Source organism: Macaca thibetana, chromosome 11 (genome assembly GCF_024542745.1).
Source record: "Macaca thibetana thibetana isolate TM-01 chromosome 11, ASM2454274v1, whole genome shotgun sequence".
NCBI classification, from domain to species: Eukaryota; Metazoa; Chordata; class Mammalia; order Primates; family Cercopithecidae; genus Macaca; species Macaca thibetana.
Genome location: NC_065588.1, coordinates 71,958,421 through 71,964,420, shown reverse-complemented (window position 1 = coordinate 71,964,420; position 6,000 = coordinate 71,958,421).

Sequence of the window (6,000 nt, the reverse complement as noted above, 5' to 3'; positions counted from 1 at the left end):
GGCATGGAATTGGAATTCGAACTATTTTTCACACCTGCTTTAGTGACTCTGAAGGAATGTATCAATTAAGCAAAGAGCAAACCACTGGAAACAGTTCTGACAGGGTTATTCCAAAAGGATCTGCATTGGAAAACAAGGTCTGAACTGATATCTTTAATATCTTACATAGCCATAAAATCAGGGAATGTGTAAAGGCCTGCAGGTGGGTGGCTGTTGATATTTAAAGCACGGAATTTTGGAATCTTCAGACATTCCTTTCAATGGAAGAATTATTGCCCAACGATGGGAGTATTTATTTAGCTCTGCAGAGCCAGAAGACACCTTTTCCCCCTTTTTTTTCAGCTGTAGGAATAAGGACCTGAGTGGAAACTGCCCGTACAATTATTGACCCTCAAATCCTCCATGATTTCCTTCTCATCTCTGAACACCCAGATGATCTTGCTCCTCTCATCATGTTTAAAACCTACCATTCTGTCCTTCCAAGGGGAAACATCAGCTGCCATGAAATGGGAGGAATGTATTTGATTCTTTTCCTCACTCTGCAAAGACCGTACCAATAACGTAACATGTGGGATCACAGAAGGGTATCGGCACCTGCTGTGGGTAAACAAGAGATACAACATTTTATTCAAGTCTTTATTTCTTGTCTTCATAGCTCATAACTTGTATTTTTTAAATTGACTTTTAATAGTTGTACATATTTTTGGGACATATGTGATAGTTTTATACCTGTTTACAATGTGTAATTATCAAACCAGAGTAATTGGGATGTCCATCTCTCTTTTTTAAAAAATTACGTATATTTTCTCCCTAGAAAAAGGGCCAAAAAGCTTTTTCTCTAAAGGGCAAGATAGTAAATATTTTAGAATTTACTGATCATACAGTCTCGGTCATAACTACTTAACTCTGCCACTGTATGCAAAAGCAACCACTGACAATATATGAGGGGATTTCAAAAAGTGCATGAAAATTGAATTAAAAAACAAAAATTAAAAATATAAATTTTCTTAATCAGCATAAGCTTCAGGTTCAAGACATTTTTGTAAGTGATGATACCAGCCATTTAGTTCATCTCTAAAGAACTGGGAGTCCTGGGAATTCACCATGTCAAAGTAATGTTTTTTATATTATTAACTGAAGAAAAATAGGTGCCCTTTAAAGATTTTTTTATGATTAAGAGACAAAAAGAAGTTAGAAGAAACTGAATCATGACTCTAAGATGGAAGCCTAATGATTTCTTACCAAAACTCTTGCAAATGGCCCTTGTTTGATGAGAGGAATGAGCAGGTGCATTGTCGTGGTAAAAAAGGATTCTAGTGAAGCTTTCCTGAGTGTTTTTCTGCCAAAGCTTTGGCTAACTTCCTCAGAATACTCTCATATTAAGAAGATATTATGGGCAGGTGTGGTGGCTCACGCTTGTAATCTCAGCACTTTGGGAGGCCGAGGCGGGCAGATCACCTAACGTCAGGAGTTTGAGACCAGCCTGACCAACATGGAGAAACCCCATCTTTACTAAAAATACAAAATTAGCCAGGCATGGTGGCACATGCATGTAATCCCAGCTACTTGGGAGGCTGAGACAGGAGAATCGCTTGAACCCGGGAGGCAGAGATTGCAGTGAGCCGAGATCGCCCCATTGCACTCCAGTCTGAGCAACAAGAGCAAAACTGCATCTCAAAATAAATAAATAAATAAATAAAAATAAGAAGATATTATTGTTCTTTCACTCTTCAGAAAGTCAATGAGAAAATGCCTTGAGCATCCCCCCAAAATTGTTGCCATGACCTTTGCTCTTGGCTGATTCACTTTTGCTTTCACTGGCCCCCTTCCACCTCTTGGTAGCCATTGCTTTGATTGTGCTTTGTCTTCAAGATTGTACTAGTAGAGCCTTGTTTAATCTCCTGTTACAATTCTTAGAGGAAATGCTTCAGGATCTTGATACTGCATGCTTAAAATTTCCATTGAAAGCCCTGCTTTTGTCTACAGCTGATCTGGGTGCAATTGTTTTGGCAGCCATTGAGTGGAAAATTTGTTCAACTTTAATTTTTCAGTCAGAATTGTGTAAGAACCAATGGAGATGTCTGTGGTGTTGGCTATTGTTACTGCTGTTAATCATCAGTCCTCTTCAATTAAGGCATGAACAAGATTAATTTTTTCCTCACAAATTGATGTGGATGATCTGCTGGTGCTGGCTTCATCTTAAACATCGTTTCATCCCTTCTTAGGATGAGTGATCCATTTGTAAACTGCTGATTTCTTTGGGGCATTGTCCTATAAACTTTTCATAAAGCATCAGTGATTTCATCATTCTTCCACTCAAGCTTCACCATAAATCTGATGTTTGTTTTTGCTTCAATTTTAGCAGAATTCATATTGTTCTTATTGAGGCTCTTTTCAAACTAATGTCTTAGCCTTGTTTATGCCTCAAACTACATCCTTTTTATATATGCTGTAACCAGTTGGCATGAGTTTATTTTGGTGCAAAAAAAATTTGAACTCCATGCATAGTTTTTTTCATAATATGCATTTTCCATAAACTTTTAAAAGACTCCTTTCATATAAATGAATGGGCATAGTTGTGTTCCAATCAAACTAAGCACTGAAATTTGAATTTCATATAAATTTCATGTGTCATAAAATATTATTTTTCTTTTGATTTATTTCCAAGCATTTTTTTTTTACTTCACAGACTGCTCAAAAATAGATAATGGGCCAGATTAGGACTGTAGGTTATAATTTGTTGGTCTTTGCACTAGAATGTCAACTAGAGAGTGAAGGGATTGGATTTGTGCTTTTAGTCAGTGCATCTCAAATTTAAATGTGCATATGGATCATCTGGGTTCTGTTAAAAATGCAGATTCTGTTGTAAGAGTTTGCATTTTTAACCAGCTGCAGGACCATGCTGGTGCTGTGGTTGCTGACCACACCTTGAGTAGCAAGGTGTAAATCAGCAGTTTACAAATGGATCACTCATCCTAAGAAGGGATGAGATGATGTTTGAAAACCTTGCTACTCAAAGTTTTCAAAGATTGCATATTGGCATCCATCCATGCAAGAGAGAGCTTGGATTGTAGAGAGACTGGATGGGGATGGGGGTGAGTGGTAAAGAGGAGTTACGAGGCTTTGTAATCATTCAGGATTGCACTAATGAGGGCCCATCCTAGGTCAGGATCAATGAGGTTGAAGAGGGACAGATGAATATGAAAGACTTCTGAGAGATGGACTCAGCAGGTCTTGGTTGCTCAGTGGATATAAGAGATGGAGGGAGGAGAATTGAGGATGACTACAAGATTCTGTTGGTCAATGGTGCACTTAGCAGAGATCCCAATGATCCATACAGAAGTGGGTAGAGAGTAGGTGCTTAATCAGTGTTTGTTGTTTAAGTGAAAAGGCAAGGGGAAGAGCAAGCTGGGTTGGAAGGGGATGGGAGAGAGAAGAGAATTACCTCAATTTGGGGTAGTTTGAGTTTGATTCTTCAGAAACCAAGAGAAAGTAGCAAAGGCAGGTAATGTTTGGAAGGCAGAATGCTGTCCCACGTGGCTGGTCTGGGAATGTGTTGTTTTCCATCAACTGAGAATTTGACCCAGAACAATAGCACTACACATTGGGTGTCCCTTATCTGAAATACTTGGGACCAGAAGTGTTTAGGATTTCATGATTTTTTTTTTGGTGGATGGGGAAGGGGGTGGATTTTGGAATATTTGAATGTATACAATGAGATAGCTTGGGGATGGGACCCAAATCTAAACACAAAATTCATTTATGTTTCACATTCACCTTATACACATAACCTGAAGATAATTTAATGTTTTTAGTAATTTTGTGCTTATGAAAAAGTTTTGACTGCATTTTGTCTGCAACCCATCCCATGAGGTCAGGTGTGGGATTTCCCACTTGCAGGGTGATATCAGTGTTCAAAAAGTTTCAAATTTTGGAATCATTTAGATTTTTTATTTCTAAACTAGAGATTCTCAACCTATACCAACCAGGAAGAGCATAAGCTATACCAAAAGTATGCTGAGGGCATTTACCACCTTGCAAGAGTTCTTATATAAATGTTTAACTTTATTCTTATTTTACAATAGAAATTTTTTTTTACAAAAAACCATCGGGCTGTGCACGGTGGCTCATGCCTGTAATCCCAGCACTTTGGGAGGCGGAGGCGGGCGGATCACCTGAGGTCAGGAGTTCGAGACCAGCCTGACAAACAAGGGGAAACCCCATCTCTACTAAAAATACAAAATTAGCCAGGCGTGGTGGTGCATACCTGTAATCCCAGCTGCTTGGGAGGCTGAGGCAGGAGAATGGCTTGAACCTAGGAGGTGGAGGTTGTGATGAGCCAAGATTGAGCCATTGCACTCCAGCCTGGGCAACAAGAGCGAGACTCCGTCTCAAAGAAAAAAAAAAAAAAAAAAAAAAAAAAAATCAAGGAATCAGAATTTGTTTGCAAATATTTTACAGCTCTGGCCTAAGAATCAACTTAATTTGAATATTATACCATAAGGCCTGTTGTCTCAGGTTTTCTCCGCTCCTATGTTTAATTTAGTTGTTCTACTGAAGACACTAAACATCTCTCATGTATCAAAAGAATTTGTCATTTGTGTAATATTAGGTAATGCATTCTTAGATGAGGCAGATTTTTTTTTCCTGTTTTTGTTTTAACCCACTTTTACCTTTCCAAATTCTGATGAAAGAAAAACTTTACCTGAATTTGCTGGTGATCTGTCTGTCGCTGGCCATAGAAAAACCCCAAACATACCAGCAATGTTTAATTAACAACCTCCTGAGTCTTCCTCTGTCTCTAGTCCTTCCCTCTTTTAATCCATTTTATGCATTATTGCCCAATTAATATTTCTGAAGCTTATCCCTGATCCTATTACCACCTTGTTCAATAAACTTAAATGGCTCTCTGTGGTCTACATAAGTCCACACTCCTCAGCCTGCTTTTCAATGTGCACCACCATCTGATTTCCATAGACATTTCCAAAAGATTTCATATTACTCACTTTTACCCACCCCACCCAACAACCAAATCAAACTCACTGCTTCCTCGCAGGTCCTGCTCTTCCCGGCCTCTGGGCTATGATGCAAGAGCTCCATCCACCCACTCTCCCAGCCTACTCTGAGCCCTAAAGTTCTTTGAAGTTCAGGCCAAACTTCCGCTTCTCCATGAAGCATTCTCTAATTTCCAAGTTGGAAAGAATATTTTTTTCTGTTTTTAATTTTCAGAGTTTTTTATCTGTGCAGCAAGGTATGGCAGGAAGGTTATAGATCTCTAGAATGTAAGCTCAAGGTAGGACGTGGTCCACTTATTCATTGCTGTGTCACCACTGCCTAGGCAAATGACTGGCATATAGAAGGCGCTGAATAAATATTTATTGATAAGTGAACAAATGAATGAATGAGTGACTAAATTAAGATGAGTGCACTTTAAATTCAAGGCTACCGTCACATGCAAATGCCTAAGACATGGATTGAAAGAAGGTAGGGGCTTAATATGTTAAGTTCCTTTCCCTTTATAATCTCTTTTATGGCAGTTGTAAATCTCAGATGTATTTATTTCTGCAGTGTCTGGGACCTAGTGTCGGAGGGAAAAGAAATAAATCTTGAGCACTTACTGTCTGTTAGGTTCTGTGCTAGGTGCCTTATATTCACATCTTGTTTTAATTCTCCATAAGAATTCTATAAGGTAAGTATTATCCTTTCCATTTTACCATGGAGAGAAGCTAAACTCAAAGATATTTGTCACTTTGGGAGCCCAGGAGCTCAGGACCAGGCTGGGCAACATGGTGAAACCCTGTCTCAACACAAAATACAAAAATTAGCTGGACATGGTAGTACATGACTATGGTCCCTGCTACTCAGGAGGCTGAGGTGGGAGGATTGCTTGAGCCTGGGAGGCAGAGGTTGCAGTGAGTTGAGTCATCCTACTGCACTCCAGCCTGGATAACAGAGCAAAGAAAAGAAAAAAGAAAACTTCTTATAGGTCACAGATTTCAT